Source organism: Mus pahari, chromosome 2 (assembly GCF_900095145.1).
Source record: "Mus pahari chromosome 2, PAHARI_EIJ_v1.1, whole genome shotgun sequence".
In the NCBI taxonomy this organism is placed as follows: Eukaryota; Metazoa; Chordata; class Mammalia; order Rodentia; family Muridae; genus Mus; species Mus pahari.
The window spans coordinates 116,008,451-116,028,659 of record NC_034591.1 but is presented as its reverse complement, the minus strand read 5'-3'; the positions used below and the strand labels follow the sequence as shown (position 1 = coordinate 116,028,659).

General features: G+C 43.6%; 1 protein-coding gene across 10 annotated transcripts in view; it reads left to right on the top strand.

The window, feature by feature from the left end:
• The window catches only part of Foxp1 (forkhead box P1), a 591,308-nt gene that overhangs the window by 251,564 nt on the left and 319,535 nt on the right, over positions 1 to 20,209 (top strand). For 8 of the 10 annotated variants that reach the window (XM_029535519.1, XM_029535518.1, XM_029535517.1 and 5 more), the window contains one exon: positions 10,273 to 10,347. The gene's annotated coding sequence lies outside the window, so the exon portion shown is untranslated. Of the gene's footprint in view, positions 1 to 4,243; positions 4,421 to 9,251; positions 9,269 to 10,272; positions 10,348 to 20,209 lie in introns of those variants that run through there. The other 2 variants (XM_029535513.1, XM_029535514.1) reach the window with 2 other exon arrangements.

The window sequence follows — 20,209 nt, the reverse complement described above, 5'->3', positions numbered from 1 at the left end:
GTATGAGAACTTTACAAAAAAAAAAACCAAAAAACAAACAAACAAAAAAACAAAAAAACACTGTAGAGCACTCTGTTTAATGACGCAGGTTTTTGCTTATACACAGGAGAACCTTGGATTTTGGTGCTCCGTTGTCTAGCAAGCTCTTGACTACATAGTAGTTGCTCATAATGTTCTTAACTGTGTCAAATATGAATTCCCAACGAGAGGGGTGATTTGAGTTAGGGTAGCCATGTCCATTACTAATTGGAGGGGAGCAGCCCACTGTTTTGTGCCAGAAAAGGCAGGGCTCTGATTATTTCAAGTTCAGCAACATTTCCCCACATGCTTACAGCTGAAGTTGGTTTCCAGCAGAAAGCATAGGATGGCAGAAGTAAAGTTTCTCAAGGGTGCCCCTAGATTCATGTGACAATGGCATTATCACAGTGAAGTTCTCAGCGGTTTTCCCAAGAAGTCCCACTACTAGTAGTGGCTGTAACAACGAAGTCACTGAAGTGAGAGGAGTTCAGAATATATATATATATATATATATATATATATATATATATATATATACATACATAAAATCAACTTTGCCTCCTAGTTGCCTTGTGTAAATTTTCTGTGCAGGAAACATAAGTAAAGCCATTTGGTTTGTGGCATGGGTGTGGGCGGGCTCAGGGGGCGGGGATAAAGTTGAGGCATTGATATAGTATGAGGAGAGCCAGATGGCTGCATTACACATCTTTTGTGTTCTTGTTTGCTTCTTAAAGCAGTTGCAGAATTTCGCCCTTGGCGATATTTTCTTCCTCATGCCTGTGTGCTCTGCTTTGAATTTACTTTTGTCAGGGCGCTTTGAAGGAAAAGCCTTGCTGGGGGGATAATTTTTTTTTAAAAACTTATATTATGAACTTGTGAAGTCAACAGTGTGCTCATAACAGTATTTTTTTTTTCTAACGTTAAGTGTGTTGGTAAATAGTGGCAGGATCAGTTTTTCTTTTTTTCTTAACATGGTGACTTCAACCATATTTTATGGGAGAGAGGTCTGTGATGTGTGCATGTGGAATTGATGACGCATGGATGGGAGTGTGTAAGGAAAAGGATAGGAGATACAGTCTGTTTGAGGAGAAGTGGACTACCCTGTTACTTGCTGCTTGTTCTCAGGTTGTAGTTTACTTCAGGGTTCTGTGACAAACCGGACTTGGTGGTATCCAACTTAATTGAGATTCGGTTAATACAGGTTGATCAGTTTTGCCCGAGTGTGTGGTTGGCACTGATTAGAAAATTTATATCTCCTTATATCTGTATAGAAATTTATATTTGTTTTATTCTAAAAGCAAAGTATCTTTTACAGTCATAGGTGGGAAAGGGTGTTTAAGATGCTGTCATTACTTACAAAGCATGAGATTTTATCACAGAAGGCTTTTAATAAGAAATAACTCCAGGCCCACCCCACCCCCACCCCTAGCCCCACCCCCCAACCCCATCCCCATCATGGTGGAATGGTTCGGGGTAATTAACATCCTTTACACATCCTTCCTTTCTCTTTCCGTGGACGGATGTTGTTTTCTTCTCCCGGGGGTGCACAGGTTTCTAGTTTGAATGGGAACCTACAGTCCCTGAGTGTCAGAAGGGAAAGTCACAGCCCCGTCCTTACTGAACCCCCTGTTAGTCCCAAGTCCTAGGTGACCCCTTAGCTTAATGAAGCCGTTGTAGGCATCATATCCGATCGGTTCTGGAAATGTTGCTGTAAGTCTATCTTACCACGTTAAGAGGATAATCGGCAGACTTAGAAGGTCCCCATCTGGACTGTGGAGTTCTTTCCCTGTGAGATGTTTTGCCTTTTGAGATAGCTCTCGCGTTTCTTCATCTGTTCAGCCCAGAGAAGTGTGTATGAAAAGTCAGTGACTCCAGATCCATCTGCCGTTATTATTTCCCGCTGATAATTGGCTTGAACAATGAAAAGCCTGTGTGTGTCTGGAGTCTTTGAAACTGTATACTTGTTTTCTGGAGCTCTAGCTGCCGCGCCCCCCACCCTCCCTCCCCCTTCATTCTCTCTAGGTTACAGCAAGTGGAGCTTGGGTGGGGATGACATCTTTGACTCTGTACATCAGTACATGTCATTCCGCTTGCAGAGCATGCATACGGATTTCTGTCCCAATCCCTGTCTGTGCTGTTGGCTCCTGTTGTCTGAGAGCCTTCCAGCAATCAGCTCAGGCTGAGCTCCTATGCAGGGATCTCTTACCTGGGTTGTCGTCTTTATTTCACTGTCCTCGTTAAAATATTAATTTAGAGTACAGTATCTAATACCTATGGAATCAGATGCTACCTATAATTGTACAATATATTCAGTGTCATCCAGGTTCACGCAGTGCAGCTCATTAATACTGGATTCCGCTATCCACTCTTCCATTAGCTTACTCAGTGCACGATGGACAAGCCAGCAAGTATAACGACCTTCTCGAGCTGCCAAAATAGTCGCTAGAAACAATGCTGGGGTGGGCGGGGCTTCGTCAGAGTGATAGATGGGTTAGATTCTTGTTCTCTGTCTTACTTGTATCAACTGTGGGGGTGAGTGACTGTGGAAGGTCACTTCAAGGGGAGATAGTGAGCAGGGCAGAAGTCTGTCGTTTCTCCAGGACCCACGTCTTTGTTCTTTGGGGTATGGGAAGATATTTTATTTTATTTTATTTTACTTTATTTTATTTTCTGTAGCTGCCATTGCCTATGATTAAAGTAGGCTTTTGCTTTTAATACTTTTTAAAAATTTTATTTTAAGGGTGGATCTTTAGTTTTGCAGCAAATGATGTTCCGACTCCATTCATCTGGGGTCAGTGCTCTCTTCTGAGGCTGGGAGGGATCCATGCTCCCCTCTCTTTAGTACAAAATATAATATAGACAGGTGCTGTGACACTGAATTGGTCCCCCACAGTTCTGTGTGGCTTAGAATCCAGTAATCTAATATAGTCTTTCTTATGTGTCATTTGAAATCGGGTAATACTGTAAAATTCATTAAAAAGTAATTGGCGGCTGGCAAGATGTCTCGGTGGGTAAAGGTGTCTTCCACCAAGCTTGATAGCGTAAGTTCGACTCCAGCCACAAAAGAACCAAACCTTACAAGTTCTTAGGTTTTTCTCTGACCTCTGGTGTCTGTGCAGGCATGCCCCCATAAATAAATGTAAAAAAATATGTATGGCCCTTCATTGTTAAACGGTGGAATTAAAATTCCACATTTAACTTGTAATTTGAAAACAAACAAACAAAAAACAGAGGAGAAAAGTAATGATTAGGTTACTAAGACCACCAAGATGCTGAACCAGAGGGAAGGAGGCCGTGCGTCCTTAGTCTGAGCTAAAACCAGAGGGACAGTGCTAGCCTTCATATGTTTTTCCCTCTTGCTTTATTCCTGGGTTCTACAGACAAATTACATCGAGGTATGACATATTTTACTGCAGAAATGGAGAAAATTGTTGACTGTAATTACGTTGTTTAATTGAAGTGGTAAGTGGCTGAGGCCACTCACTTAAAAGCATCCTTCCTAATATCTGGATAATGTTTTTAAATGAGCGGTCATGCATCGGTGACATTTGAAAAGCAGGCATTTGGGATGTAGTTTTGGAAAGCTCCCATTATTTTCCTTAAATGATTAGTGAGCTAGAGGATACAGTTAAGTGATATTCTGCACATGTGTGTTTATTTGTATTCTCTTTTAGATATGCATAAGTATCATATGTGAGACTATATGCCGTGATATGTGCATGTGCATACTTATTTATATGTGTCTATGCCTTTTATTTATGTGTCTTTTGCAAACATACACAAAATTTGCCTTGAGGGGTGTATAATGTAACCTTAGACTGGGTCTAAACCGTGAGCTTCTTTAAAAGCCTCCTTGATTATGTCAGATTGAAATACCGCCTGCAGCAGAACCCCATGGAAGTGCTACATGCCAGCTTGTTTTGGAAGTCGCTGGACATCCAAGTATTAGTTTGCCCCTCAGTGCCATCCCCCTGGAGTGAATTCTTAATTGCTAGTGAACGTAATTAATTGCAATTGTTATTGTAGCAAGATCACATTCAAAGGTGGATCTCCCAGTTTAGTGGTGTCCCCTGGAACAGCCAGTGTCTCTCCTCAGAGGATAGGTAGAGAAGGCACAGCGGGCGCCTGATTGAGCCAGTTGTTCATTTGCTGAGTGTTTGTGTTTATGCAAAGGGGCCTCTTCCTGCATATTTAATCTAGAGTAAGGCTGTGGCTTTGTTGTGTTTAGCCCACATACCTTCAGTCCTTCCTCACACCGCCGCCAGCCTGGGAACCCTGAGAGCCCGCAGGACCTGGCTTCCCACTGCCTGTAGTGTCTCCCTTACAAACTCTTGAACTTTGTTCTGTCTAGTGAGAGACCTGCCTCTCCTGCCCCAGAGCTCTGCTGCCTCACCATGAATGGGTAAGTGTGTGCCAAGCCAAGCTGATACTTTTGTTTCATTTCGCAAATGTTGAGAGGGCCCTCCGCTGCCCTTCTGAGTGGTTGCTGAAAGCTGTCCCGGTTCCCGGGCAGTTGACACTTGCTGGCTGCTTTGAAATAGACTAGTACAGGTGCCTGTTAGGACCTGGCTAGGAACTGGCGGCTGGATTTTGAAACTGGTAGTGTGAGGCTCTTGGGGACAGGAAGGAATTTAAAAAGAAGAGAGAGGGCGAGCGCAGCTAGACTATTCTTGGTTCTAGCAAATCCTGTTTTGTAACTATCCAGCAGCTAGAGCTGCCATTGTCTGGTAAGAGGCTTCAAACAGTGTGCGAGGCTCAACTGCGGGGAGAGCGGCAAAACTCAGCTACTGTATTGTGAATCCGGGGCCAGGGTCCTCCCTGAAGGTCTGCACTGGGGACGGCGGGGTTTTCTTCTGTGGAAATCGGATCATCTCCTCATTGATATTAATAGCACACATGAGATGTTAGCCACGATGCTCAGAGAGGCAGTGGAGAGGGAAGGAAATCTGATCTTGCTTGGGGGGCGGGGGGGGGGACGACAGCCCGTTGGCTCTCTGGTGGAGGGGACATCTATCCAGGCTTAGTCCCTCTGCATAATGGCACCCTGGCTTGTGTGTTTGCTCTAGGAATTCTCACCTTGGGTTGTTCGACTCCCTGGGCTCTGGCTATTCTTCTTGTTCCTGGACTGTCTTTAGAAAGCACCACGTCCAGGGGCTAATGAAGTCTTTTTTTTTTTTTTTTTTTTTTTAATTTATTTTTAAGGGAATTAGAAAGCGGCTCACCAGTTGCTGCACTTGGTTTACTTTGGGCGAGTTGGGGCTCTTCTGCTCTCTTTTCAGGGCAGAGTGTTTATCATTTCCATTAAAGTTGTCAAAACAGACAGGGGGGACCTCGTCCTGTGTAAAGCTCCTGCAGGGTGCAGGGGTTGGGTCGAGCTTCTGCTCCCACTTGACTGTCGCCTTCCTGAGTAACTCCTTCCAACAGCAGAGTGTGCTGCTCCCCCGCAATTCTGGGAGAATTGAAATAAAATTCCATCAACCTTATTAAAATATGCGAGGGCTTGGGTCTTCTTGGGTACCAATCAGTCTAGAGGCTTAGAAGCATTTATTAGCAATGGGGCTGCTGAAGGTTTTTAATGATAAAATTACAAATATTCTAGCTAATTGTAAGTATATGACTTTTATACTCATTTTTTTAAGAGGAAAAATACTTTTTTTTTTTATGAGGGGAGAGAAGCAGCGCCATCAGCACCTTCTGTGATTAGCACCATTGTATTCTTAAATTTTGATTGATAGAGATAATAGTTTTCACGTAAAAATACAGACAGGTACTTTAACTCTCCATGACAATCGCTATTTGCATTCCTTTTATCTTTTTGTTTAACGTTTGTGGGGGTTGGGATGGATTTGATTATTAACTCTTATTGCACACTGAAGGGGGATCTAAAACAAAGGCTTTGTTAGCGCTTCGGAGGCAAAACAGCAAATATTGTTTTTGGTTTTCAGCGTGTACAGGCTGTTAAAGGATACCTATAAAATATTTTCACATGACCGTGACCAGGGTTTTACTTGAGTGGAAGGTAAAAGGCAATGAGTTTTCCAACTGAGACAGGCCCAAGGCTGTAGTTTTCCTGGGGGGAACGCCAGCCCGGTGTGATTTCTCGGGCAGTCCTATGGGTTGACTGCACCACTTGGTTGCACTGTGTGTCAGCTTTGCCTAAACAGAGTTTTGCCTAAACAGAGCAGATCCCTAAAGTTAGACTCTGTGATGTTTCCCAGGAGGAGAGAAAGGGCAGAAACATGTTCCTCCCGAGGGTTTGGACAGTGATGCGGTAGTGGTGTGTGGTCAGTCATTTCTCTGATAGACAGTAAAGGAAATGCAGCATTTATAAACCAACGGCCATGGGTGTGTCTCGGGCCACCTCTGACTGCAGAAGCCTGGACCGCACAGCACTTTATTTCCTGTGCCCTTCCTTCCTCCTTTCCTTGTCTCCACTCCTTTTGGCCCTGCCCCTTTCTTTCCTCCCCCCAACCCCATTTTTCTTTGTCTTTCTGCCTTCCCTTTTTAAAATGTTTGTTAAACCCAACTTAGTAGTTGAGGTTCCAGAGAGCACAGGGCAAAACCCGGTGGGGGGCGGGGGCAGGGGGGGTTGATTTCTAAGTTGACTTTCTTAAATCTTGAAAGTAAAATGACCCTTGTGTCCAACCAGTCAAACGTGCACCGAAGGCCTTCTGTTTTCTAAGAAATCACTGGAAAACAAGACAGGAAAGCCAAAATGTGTTAAGACTGATGACTTAAAGAGGCAGTACTCCCTTGGAAACCGGCCCATTTGGACCTGTTCTCTCAAGTGAAGTCTGTGCTGTCCAGTAAGAGGATGTGGAGGTGTGGTAGCTTGAGCCACACTTCAGGAAATCACAGGTTGGGTCCTGGTGCCTTGCACCTGTTAAGCTGCCCCCTTAAGCTGGACCTGGGGTAGCTTGGCTCACCCTGTGTCCCTGGCAAGACAGGCACACGGTGGCTTCTCCACCAGCCCGTGGTGGATGAAGGCTCAGGACAGATGCTCTTGGTCACTCTTCAGCATCAGTTTGTGGTAACTGCGTGTTGTGAAAGAGAATGCAGGAGTCAGGGTGGTAGTCTTTCATTGTAGTTGCTGTGAAAGGAAAAGGGAAGATGACTTTGAAGGAGAAAGAGACCGAAGGTAGCTGCTCCTTTTCAGCCGCTGGAAGCAGGATCTCACCCACACGCGCACACTCTCCGGTGCCTCAGTCCTCAGGAGCTCATGACAGTTAGCAGTTGCAGTGCAAATCTCATCAATCCAGTAAGGGACAAAACTCAATGTAGCCTGGATGCAGGAAGGCAGCCGCAGGGAACTTCTAAGGGGGGGGGGGTGAGAAAGAAGCAGCATTTGAGGTGCAGGGTTTCTAACCAACCCATTCAGGTGTCAAGTTACATGAGTGGGCTCTGTTGTCACCTTGTAGCTCCAGGTAAATAACAGACACTATAGTGAAGAAGGCTCAGGGAATTCTAGTTCACAAGATCTTTACTTGTGAAAGACAGTTCTAGGAAGGAAAGTTACCAATTGCTATTTACCTGGCTTACTTTTAACACATAAAATCACTAGGAAAGTTTTTTAAAAAGAGAGGAAAGGGAAAACAAAATGGTATCTGTGTGGTGGTTGCCTTTTAAACTAGGCAGGAGGGCTGGAGGGTGAATATTTCTTTTACACTGTGTGTGAGTGCACGTATAAATGTGTGTGTGTGTGTGTGTGTGTGTGTGTGTGTGTGTGTGTGTGTTTGTACTGCCAGTAGTCAGATAAATACCTGATTGATTGGATCAGTAAAAGTACAGTTTTAGAAATCAAAGTTTTATGCTCTAGGAAAAATCAGATTGCACATTTTTCTCCAGAGCTGTTGTCTCTACTCTCCTAAGCCTGCAACGATAGCAGCTCGGGCCTCCGCTCTAACCCCTTATTTTCTTGTCTTCTGTATCGACACATTTCATTTAATTGCACATGATGGCAAACAGCTGTTGAACTATTAATCTCTCTGCAGCAAAACTCAGAAAATAGCATTTCAGATGACTTTGCTAATGGATACCTTTTCTAAAAAGTAAAATCAACAGAAATAAATTAATGAGTGGTCAGAAGTACGTGTACATTAAAATTTATGGAATGGATTTTACATCTTACCGACAATACTGGATGCATAAGCGAAAATCAAATGTAGCCGATTTTGTGCCGTTTAAGTCTGTGTATGGTAGAGTGTCAGTTGTCTGATTGTGCCATTCCTTGCTCTTTTTGATTTTACTTCCTCAGAGGGAGAATATACTTCAATTCCGAGGGCCCACCAGTGTCTGCTTTTGCGCCCGCTCACTTATGAACTATGTTTTTTCTGCTGCTGAGTAGACACACAGACCTCGCACTTACCTGAAATTGTCCTGTGGGCTGAGATACAACTCCAGAGATAAATAACTTTATTCAAAGTAGGCCTTTTCAGCAGTTTTCTTTGGGAATTAAATTTTAATGAGGTCCAGTTGTTTGCCAGGCCTATATGATAGCAAATCTCATCTGCATTGCAAAGTCTAATACTATAGGCCCTTCTGCCAAATGTGCAGAAACAGACCGGGCTCAATAGATAAATATAGAAATAAGTTTAAAGTCCATGTGTGGAAGAAAGACTCCAGGAAAAAGGAGAGAGAAAGGGCCCCCGTTGCTTTGAATTGAACAGGGTCTGCCAAAGTTCACCCACTTTGTATGTAGAGATTGGATGAACAGCGGGCATGCACCTGAGTGGTCAGGTACTAGCCTGTGAGAGTCCCGAGCTTTGTCCCTGGGACTTCAGATAATACTATGATTGGAAAACTTTTGAATCTTTGGTGCCATTTCTTGTGTGGGAGCTGCTGTGTGACTTGAGTGGTCTGGGGTACCTCCCAGGTCTCTCAGGTCTGCCATGCACGTGGATGGCCATTGCTCTCTCTTACCTATTCACTGTGAAACCAGAAGGCAATCCTCAGGACGTACGTGCATCGGCAGGAAAGCACGCGATTTTCATTTTCAGTTTGAATTGTTTTGTATAGAAGCAACGACAGCCCAAAGCTGGGGTGGGGGGCGGGGTGTAGGTTACAGAGCAGTCATTTGAAACCCGAGTTCTAGGGTTTTCCCCCACCCAAAAGGTAAAAGATTTATGGTGAAAACCTCCAATTTCCTCTTACAGTAAACATGAGAATTCTGATTTCACCCAGAACCTGCATCTTTTTTTTCCAGTCAGCACGGCAAAAATCTGCATACCCTTTGATTGTGGAAATGTCAGAGGTTGGTATGAAAGTGTCACCTCCCAGCCCCACTGAGGGAGGGGGACTTTGCCTCTTCCATTCAGGGCTGACAGGATAGACTCCATTCTGTATTGTCCTGGGCATTAATAAGCAAAAGGCTTTTCATGTTAGTAAAAAGATTGGGTTTCAGCCTCCTGTAGTTCCAGCATTTGGTCAGTCGAGGTGACATGAGCTTCGCATCTTCTCACTAACATGATGCTGTTTGTCTTTTCACGTGGGGTGTCCACCAGTTCCAGTTCCATGGGTAGGAAGAGACAGCATCTGACATTTCTTTAAGGCACACGTGAGTTTTGCTCAAGGGAGTGTGCAGATGCAGAGGAGATGTGGCTTGAAGTGTGTCCTGGCTTCCTTTGTGTTTCAGGAAGCTTGGTTTCATGTGTTTATTTCATGTGACATGAACTGTTTTTATCTAATGTAGTGGATCTGGTCTAGGTAGGTGCTCTAAGTACAAAATATTTCTGTGAACAGCTTTCATCAGCAGTTAACCCCATGTCCCTCCCCAAATAGAAAATGGTGCCTTTAAAGAGAACTTACTATGAAAGGCTCCAGAGTATCAGAAAGCTTCATGTCTGCAAGTGCAGACTTACTTTCCAAGAGGAAAAAAATAAGCCGCATGCTTTAATGAAATTAGAACTGTTGTGGGTACGAACCAAACGTGCACATTCAACTAGCAGTCTGGTTTCTAAAACAGAGGCCCGTGAGTCATGTATTATTCCACTTGAAATGAATTAATAGACAGCGAGATAAGAAAGAGTTTACATGAAATATCGGAAGCATCTCTTCTTGACTTCTCCCATACCTGTTGGGTCTGTGGTCTTGAAGGTAGTGGAGATCATGGCCTTGCTTCTGTAAACTGGAAAAATCCGATCTCCAGGACATACAGTTGAATTCCTTGTCGTTTTGCTTGTGTGGACACCAGACATTCACTGTGAGACCGTCCTTGTTATTCAGATTGTGACTTGTTGTTTTTTGTTTTGTTTTCAGGGTGAGACGTGACCTTTGGAGGTGACTATAACTGAAGATTGAATCACAGAAGCCAAAAAAATAAATAAATAAAAGGTAAAATTATACATACTTATTGGATTTATATCTAAAACTATTTGAAGCCTAGGGTTTGGTCATTTGCTCTTCTGTGTGTGTGTGTGTGTGTGTGTGTATGTGTGTGTGTGTATATTATGCACATATATATGTGTGTGCATATAAACTTGTGTATGTAAACGTGTGTAATGTACACGTGTAGCATGTTGGCAGAAGACATTAACGATTTCCCTTAAGAGAGCTCATCAGTATACTTTATTCATCAGCCAATAATATCACACTTCCTCCAGTTTGATGAAGCTGAATATTAATTATTGTTTGCTCTTATGTTCTGTGGACTTAATGTGAGAAAGGAATATTCTCATCATCAAAGCGGTGATTCATAAAAGTACCTTGCCCCAGACATGAGCAACATGTGTCGGTGCTCAGTGCCAGAGTGGTGGTGGTACCCTACTGATGCTCATCTGCCTCCCACCTAATCCCCTTCTTTCAGGAGTTACTAGTCAGGTACCATAGCAACAGGCCACATTGATGCCACTCCATAGCAGTGTGGGACACAGCCCTGAATGTTGGCGCTCTGCTGTCTTGTTTTCTTGACCTTGCTTGGAAATCAAATGAGTGCTTGAGTTTAAAATTAGAAGTTTTCAGAGAGCCTAATGTGGCTTGGTGAATGAAGGCCAAATTTCACTTTCTGAAATTCATGCTTTTGAGGAGGCAGATGGAATAGTCCCATTGAGTGGTCACAGATGCCTGATGTTTGCCTAAGCAACATCAGGAGCATCTTAGAGCTAAGCCCATGACCTTCCTATGGGAGAGGATTTGCAGGCCATTTCAATGTATGAAATTTAAAAGTTTACTTTTATGTTTATAGTGTTCATTTACTTATTTACATTTTAATATAGGTGTATACTGTATTTTTTGTGCAGCCTTCCTATGCCCTTTTTTTTCCCCCTTGAGCTGAAGTAGTCTTTCCATGTCCAATTTTAATTTGGGCCTGTAGTAGTTCATTTGATTCAGTAGGCTTGTGTCCATTGAGTGGTAAGTTGCTTTGTGTCATTATTGCATCCTGTCCTTGTTCAGCTTTGCTGTCATGTTGAAAATGTTTGCAAGACACAGACTTTTCAGAACCTTGATAACATGAGAATTCTTTGATGGGTTTTGTCTTTCCTCTCACGAAGGGCGTTTGGATCTAGAGTGCATCACGGACTGAGTGGAGTTCCTTGAGTTGTTTTGGTGTCTTTGGTTTGGGCCCCACGATTCATACCCACCTTGTTTCCTTGTTTGCTCTGTTGAGAAATACCAGTTCAATGCCCAGAGTTGTCTCATGTCCCATTGGATGTTCCAGCCTGAAAGGAAGTGTTGCTGAGCAGTGTGTGGAGTTGTCAGCCACAGGAGAATGTGCTAAAGGAAGGCGGCCCTTGCCTGAGACTAGGTTTGGGGCTTTGCAGACTTTCTGCCCCGTGATGTCTGTCTACTAAGTGTTTCCTGCGTGTGGGTCGCACAGACCCCTGCCTCAGCCACTCTATGTACTCTATATGTCGTTCACCTCTAGAATAGACCTAGAGTGCTTCTTAGGTGTTTGTCTCTTCTCATGCTGTTAGAAACACAAGAAAAAGCTGAAAAGAGAGATTCAATCAAGCTAACAAGGAGTTCAAAAGAAACTGACTGGTGGGGCGTGGTGGCACACACCTTTGATGCCAGCACTCTAGATGCAGAGGAAGTCAAAATTTATGTGAATTCAAGACCAGCCAGGGCCAACTGTGAGAGTCGTCCATTGAGGCCTGGGGAATGGCTCAGTAGTAGAGTGTTTGCCTAGCATTCCCGAAGCCCTGGGTTCAGTGATCATAGACCTAACAATCAAGCCCCCCCTCAAAAAAAGATAAAAGCTTGAGCTTGCCACTCGCATTATCTACTTCGTGTGGAATAAGAGCGTCCTCTGTGTCTTTCCGTGCCCTGCAGGCATGGATGCAAGGATGGATGGTTTTTCTTTTAAGTTGATATGTTTATAATGCCATGCTTATATCTGCTGATGTCCCTCAAACTTGTGAGATGCGTGGGACAAAGGGAACCCTGCAGAACAGTCATGTCTGTTGGTAGTCCTAATGAAACACTTCTGGGGGCGCTTCCTGATCCAGGTAAAGGACGGACTCCGTTGTAGCCCTCACCAGCCCGTAAATAAACCCCTCTCCTCCAGGGAGCTTTCTAGATCCATGAATATTTTGGTTTTGTGATGTCTCCTTTTATTAAATGAAGAAAAGAGATCACACAAATGCTTGACACATTTATGTAATTTCTCTTATTGACTAGATTCTTGGGATTCAGTGTAAGAATTTTTGCTCAATTTGTGTTTTTTTTTTTTTTTTCCATTTCTGCTTTTGTTAGCTTGGTTTTTGTTCCTTATGTGTTACCTTCATTTTTATTCTTCAGCAAACATTTTGCTATTTGACATTCTTTGTTCCTAAAGGATCCCCTCTTTTTATCTCTTGACCCCAAATTTAACTTTAGGAAGGGTCACAGATCTTTCAAAGATGAATTTAAACATATACGCTTATATACATGTATATGTAGTGTGTGTGTGTGTGTGTGTGTGTGTGTGTGTGTGTGTGTGTGTGCGTGTGTGTGTGTCTTGTGCAGTAGGAGAAAAAAGCTCAGCTAGTAACCTATAGCAGCAAAGGTCTAGGCTGAGTGTAGTTAGTGGTGTTTCTTCCTGGGGACTGTGCCTTGAAGAGAAGGGACTTCTGTCTTGTACCAATCATTCTCACTACAAACAGGATGTGGGTTTTGATATTTGGGGCTTCTCAGTAAATAACAAGCCTCTAGTTTAAATGTGGGAATCACTCACAGTCAGCACTGGTGGTCAGTGTGCTCATTGGCCAGTATGGAGACAACTGACTGTGCTCACTGATGTTGCCATGCTAAGTCAGAGAGACAGATGAAGCCATTTTTAAAATCTAAATCCAAAGGTTTGTAGAACTATAAATAACCATCAGTATATTTCTGAGTATATAATAGTTTCTTCCAGGCAGATCTGAGTGCTTTATAAAATGGATGTGGGGGGGTGGCGCTGGAAAGAATCTCCAAAGTTAAGAGTACTGATACCATCTTCTAGCCTCTGAACACACAGGCAATGCACAGAAACACGTACAGTAGAACATCCCTACCTATAACAAATAATAAAAGTTTTAAAATGTTAATAAAATAAAATGGCTCCTGTTGTGGAGATTGCTACGATGCCATTAGCATGCTAGTCTAATTCCTGCCTTACAGTGGCACATCGATCCTGAGGGTGCAGAGTAGCTTATCCAGGGGCATGGAGAGTAGCATCAAGATAAAATCAACAGAGAGCATAGCTCTGGTCCCTGTGGTCCATGTCAGTCTCCTGTGGCAACTGCAGCAACTTGGCTTCATGCAGGTTAATGCGGTGTTTGCTTCCATTTTTTTGTACCATTGAACATTTACCCAGAATTATTTTGTAGATGACTCAACCCAGTTTTTAAAATTTACTGTTTTGTTATTTAGTTCTCAGTGGACTTGAATTGAAGAGTGCAATTGAATTATGCCATCATGCAATAAAATGACTGAAACAAAAATAACCCCAAAGATCATTTGAATGGAGCACCCTAGAAGTGTTCTGTGTGTGTGTGTGTGTGTGTGTGTGTGTGTGTGTGTGTGGTGTGCATGCATGTGTGTGTGTGGTGTGTATGTGTGTGGTTGTGTGGTGTGTGTGTGTGTGCACGTGCATGCACACATGCACGCACATGTGTATGTGCATCTACTTGATGTACACCTGTATGTGTAAATACTTCTGCGTGTTTGCTTGGAGGCTGGACATCAGCATGGGTGTTCTCCTCAGTCACTCTTTATCTTATTTGCAGAGAGCTTCTCTCATTGAACCTGGAGCTTACCACTTGGACTAGATTGTCTGGCCCACGAGCCTCTGGGATCTTCCTCTGGGTGCTTCCAGTGCACTGGAGTTACAGGCATATGCAATCCTGCCCAGATAATTGTCTTCAAATGGTAGACATCTCAAAGCTTCAAGGTTCAAGTGGTGGTTCAGCTGCTTTTTAAACGATCAACTTATTTGTGAGAAAGTTTAAGGTTTTTGTTTTTTTTTAAAAGACAGTATAATTACAGTAATTTTTTGTCTCCCTCCCCAGTTTGAGCATTTTTTAAAAATGTTAAACGAAGGTGCTGCAGTGCACACTCACAGTTTGAATTCATTATGCCCCGCATAGTATGGATGGTTTCTTAGTTAAAGATTTAAAATGCTTTCCAGCTAAGTGAACTATATTAGTCTCTTTAGAAGTGTGTATTTGTGTGAACTGAGCATCTAAAGTGTGTATTTGTGGGAACTGAGCATCTAAAGCGTGTATTTGTGTGAATTCACATTTCCGTCACAGCAGAACACTTCTAAGGTCCTCCATTCAGATGATCTTTGGGGTTATTTTTGTTTCAGCCATCATTTTACTGCATGATGGCATAATTCATTACAAATTTAAACTGTAACTTGGTAAACTTAGTTGGGCAATAGGTCTTTACAAATGGCTTTTACAAATACCAGCATCTCCAAATGCAAAGTAAGGATCAGAAATACCTGGCTGAGCAGCACTGGGTATCCAGACATGATGGTGCAGGCCTGTCAGGCCCATACTTGGTAGGTGGAGACAAGAGGATCAGCAGCAGTTCAAGGCTAACTTTGCTTACATAACAGGTTTGAGACCAGCCTGGGCTTTATGAGGTCTTAATTTTAAAAAAGGAGGCAGAGGGGAAGAAAACATTCAGCATTTGAATTTAATTGTGTTCCTGTCAAATCATAAACATTCTGTGGAGATAGTATGACAAAGTCTTCTCTGTGTACTTAGATAACCACATCTACATATGATCTCCCAACCAGCCACTTGAGCCAGCCATTGGACTACTCTGTCTAGATATACCACATACCCATGTCTGAGTTATAATGATCAGGCTGCAATCTATCAGGCTGAAATGAGATAGTCTCTGACTTCTGTCTTATAACAATGTAGCTAGTCTAGTCTGACAAGGCAGGTCCTTTGTGTCCTCTCTCTCTGCCCCCCTCCGCCGCCCCCCCCGGGGGGGGGAGGGCTCTCTTCTTATCTGTGTGGCTGAAGCTAAGTTGTTGCCACCACTGGGTGAAGCCCAAAGTACTCCCTTTTCTTTTAAGCAAAAGTTGGAAGATTGCTCACATGACACCTCTTGACATGGAATTGATGAGATGAGAGGCAGGCTCCATAAAGTTTCCAGGGCTGCTGGGAGATGCTTTTGAATGAAGAGAAGATTGGAAAGGGATGGGGAGAAAATAGAAGAGGGCAGACCATGTGGGAATCATTCCAGTCCAACCCTTTCTGCCTGCCTGCCTGCCTCCCTCCCTCCCTCCCTCCCTCTCTCCCTTCCTTACTCTCATTCCTTTATTCATGTAAATGTACCTGGGCGCACACATTGATCTTGAGCACAGATCACTATTAATTTCTCTGCTGTACAGTCTTTGCCCTCATAGTGTTTATATTCCAAAGAGAAGACAGACTCAGCATTTATGATGACTATTAGTAAGTTCACTGTGGTTGCGTTTGGCAGTGACCTAGAGCAAGCAGCCGAGGGTGCCCAGCGATAGGTTTCAGCCTCACACAGCATCAGTGTGAGGTTGACTTCCTTACACTTGCAACAGCCGTGCTGTTGTGAATTATTAGGTGACTTCGTGATTTGTTTTTCACATTCTTGAATTCATAATTAATAATTAAATGAGTTGATTCTCTCATTTAAAATGTATTTACTATGCAGGAACTTTGGGTGTTCCGACAGTTTGCTACCCACCACCTTACATCATTTATCATTTCATCAACCAAAAAGGAAGTCTTCGGATCAAGTAGCAGCCGTTCACCATTCTGCCCTCCGTTCAACCTACTGACGGCAGCTTATTCTACCTTCTGCCCCATAGCTTTACTTGCTTTAGGTATGAATGGAATCATGTAGTCTATGCTACATGGAGACTAACTTCCTCCTGGCTGTATAATCCTTTTAAAGATTGTCTAAGGTATATTGTTTTGAACTAGTTTAGAATCATTTTTTGAGTTTGATTTCTCAGTGCATTTGAGTGGTGGCCCGCAATGTTTAGGGCAGGGATAGACTGATGGAAAGCTTAGGTTTTGCATTGTGGATATTTAGATGTGTTGGGGGCCAGATAGGGTTTCTCAGCAGTCAGACTTGTAAACTTTAGTGTTGATGTTCTGGATCTCACTGTGCAGCATGGGCTGCCCTCTATCTCATGAGCCTCCTGCCGCCGCCTCTGCCTCCTTACGCAAATCCTACTGGCTTTGTGGTGTTGGTATCCAAAAACCATCTCAGCTGCTCTTAAACACGGTTCCCATGATCTTAAACTAATAGCCTGTGTAAACACGAGTTGCTTTTTCTTTTGTCAAGGAAACATACTTGAAATTATTGATTTTCAGAGACTGTGCTCAGTGGAATTGGTTTTCTACAGAGCTCATTTGTTCAAATGTACTTAAAATCATGCTTCATAGTAAAGTTAGTACTTGTAGCAATATTCAATTGGCCATATTTTACACAGTTGGCAATGAGAAACAGAAGGGGATTGTGGCTGGAGGGATGACTCAGAGGTGAAGAGCACTTACTGTGCTTCTAAAGGACCAGAGTTCAATTTTCAGCACCCACATGGCAGCTCACAGCTACCATAGCTATATAGTATCCGGGTGTACACATGGGACTGCTTAGTGAATAGCCTGGATGCCATTCCTCTTGAGATGGTGTCTCTCGACGGCTAGTACTTGATAATTAGGATGGGTCAGCTGGCCAGTGCTCAAGGAACCAAGAGCTGTGTGCCAAAGTAACTATAGCGCCAGGGGATCCAGCATTCTCTCTGGCCTCTTTTGGCATTTGGAGCACAAACATACATGCGGGCAAAACGACCATACACATAATGCAAAAGCAGGAAAGGAATGTATACCTATTCCCTTTTCCTTTGTGGTATTGGAGATTGAACCCAGAGACTCCCAAGTGCTAGGCAAGAACTCTCATTCTGAGCTATTTCCACAGCCTGAGACATACTTTTAAAGTGGTGGTTTTGATCTCTCATCTGCTGATTGCTCCCAGTTTTTAACTTTTTACCCCAGATGTCATGAAAGAAGTCCGCATGTGAGGTTGCATGGCCAGCTTAACAGCAAGGTAGTGACTCTCATCCTCCTCAGATGGTTCAGAACTGTCAGGAAGAAAGACAACCTGGAATTTTGTAGAAACACAGTGGAGATAGTTAGGTTGGTAACGGGCTTGGGAACCTGATTTGGATAACCAGAAATCACACCAAAAAAGTGATCAGACATAAACCAGAGAAATGGTGCTATGCACTTTGAGGAATGGACGCAGCTCTTGGTTCCCTGAGCACTGGCCAGCTGACCCATCCTAATGAGCAAGTACTAGCCATCGAGAGGCACCAACTCAAGAGGAATGGCATCCAGACTGTTCACTAAGCATACACCCAGATAGGAACACTCACCCAGATGCACATGTATGTGCACACATAGAAACGAAAAGGGAATAGTCCATCCCTGGGAACCTTGTTCACATTCTCTGGAAGTTCTCAGGAGTGCCATGACCTCAGAAGCAGTTGTGGTAGCTCAGATACAATCTCCCTTACACGTTAGTACTTGTCCCAGTGGCTTCTGCCCAGGGCTGGCTTTGGATCTGATAGTTGTGGTATCTTTTTAAAGGACTTCTGATGACTGAGGCTTTGTAAATCTGAAATGAAGCTTAATCATTGGCTTGTTCTCCGCCCCCGATATGAACGATTACACTTCGGAAGCCTTTGGATGAAGGGGGATTGGTAGAAAGTAAATGAAAAAAAAAATAGTTGTTAGGTTTTTCTAGTCTGTTCAAACGGAGCCTTTTTGAAGTATGAAAATCCTGCAGCTTCCCCCTTGAATTTTGTGTATTAGTCCATATGTAGCATATAATTAAAGGTAATTACATGTTTTGTTAATTACCTGACAGTGTGATAAGTTACATAAAATTGCTCTTAATTAAAAAAGCAGACTGGCATCACTGGGTGGACAGATTATTTCCGTCCACTGGGTCCCGTGATGCTTGGAGCAGCCCTCCTCACCTGCCAGTCCTGTTGGCTGAGCACGCCAGGCCCTCACTGGAGGTCAGAGGAAGTGCCCTGAGATCCGTTCACTACAAATTGTGCAACGTGCAAGTTTAGATCAGTGATTTTTCAGAGTAGGAGTTGGAAACAATTTGTGAATTAGGCAATCATTTTAGTAGGTTGTACTCAAGACTTCTGCTGTATGGTGGTGGTGGTGGTAGTGTGTGTGTGTGTGTGTGTGTGTGTGTGTGTGTGCGCGCGCGCGCGCGCGCGCACAGGTATTAGCCCTTGCCTTCCACTTTGTCATAGACAAGCTTACAGGTGTTCTCTTATTTCTGCTTCCCATCTGGTCAAAAGAATGCTGGGATTACAGGTGTGACTTTACATGTGTTCTAATCTAGGGCTCTGCACTTAGATCCTAATGCTTGCCTAGGAATCACTTTATCCACTGAGCCCTCTCTCCAGCCCTCATCTGTTTTAAGTGAATATACATACGCTAGCATAATTCTCTAAAATATTTTTTATATTATAAATGCATACTCTGAGGCTTTTAAAACTTAGACTCTGTAATTTTAATTAATACAACCTGTAAGCTACATGGATTCATTTACTTGTCTGTTTGCCACATCTTTATTAAATGTCTGCTGTGTGCCAGGCATTGTGCTAGGGCCTCCCCAGTCCAGTATAAAAGCCACTATTCCATTTGTGGTTGTTGAACACTTGTCTTATGGTTAACCAGAACGTACTGTGGTATGGGTATAGGTCCATAAAGCTTTCATATTGAAAAAGTATGAAAATTTTGCATGTTTTTCATTATTGATGGCAAATTGAAATAGCCAGTTTAAATCCACTGGCTTCAATCAAATAATAAGTTTTGCCTCAACTTTGTCTTTACTTACAGTAAGCAGCATGAACCCAATGGCATATGTGGCAAGCCTGCTAGTTCTTTTGGGTGGCAGTGTTGGTGATAAGGGGAAATAGCAGTGAACAGCAGCTACCAAGCCCTCTCCCCACTGCTCTAGGGAGTGCAGATGGGCAGGCTGGCATGATCAGGGTGTGCTCATGAGAGCAGAGCACGGGCAGAGGGGTCAGATGCCAGAGGGGAAGGGCACAGCTGTGGATAGGTAGTCCATGGAAGTCTCACTGTGGAGTAGACATGTTTGAGCATGTGCTGAGAGAGGTGTACTGCAGGTAGCAGGAACCATGAGGGCGATGGGCCGTAAGGTCAAGGAAAAACATGGCTTATTGTATTTTTAGAAAACTGGGATTCTTGGAAGAGCAGCTTTAAATGCGTGCTTAAGTGTATCACTGAAAATCCCGACTTGAAAATAGCCTGTTTCGGTGGGGGTGGGGGGGGGGAGGCCCTTTAAGAGGAGATCCCTGAATCCCACCCAGATAGGGTACAGTGAACGTATCTGTTAGACCCCATTGCTGTTGGAGTTCACCAAGGTAAGCTGAGGACTTTTCTAGTGCAGAGACGGAAGTTTGTCAGAGGTGACTCAAAGGCTCTCTTCCTGAGTGATGGGGTCTTACTAAGAGAATTCACTGATGGGCTGCTCTATAGGAATCGGGCTGAAGGCTAGAATTTCTCCTCCAGGCTATTTCTGGAAGGGTGGGACTGCCATCAGTCACAGGAGGGAGGCCAGTGAGCTGGCACAGTGTGGGTGGGGAAGGGAGGAGGCATCGTGCAATGGCGACCATTGGGGTTTGCAGCTGTTCGTTCTCTCTCTCTCTCTCTCTCTCTCTCTCTCTCTCTCTCTCTCTCTCTCT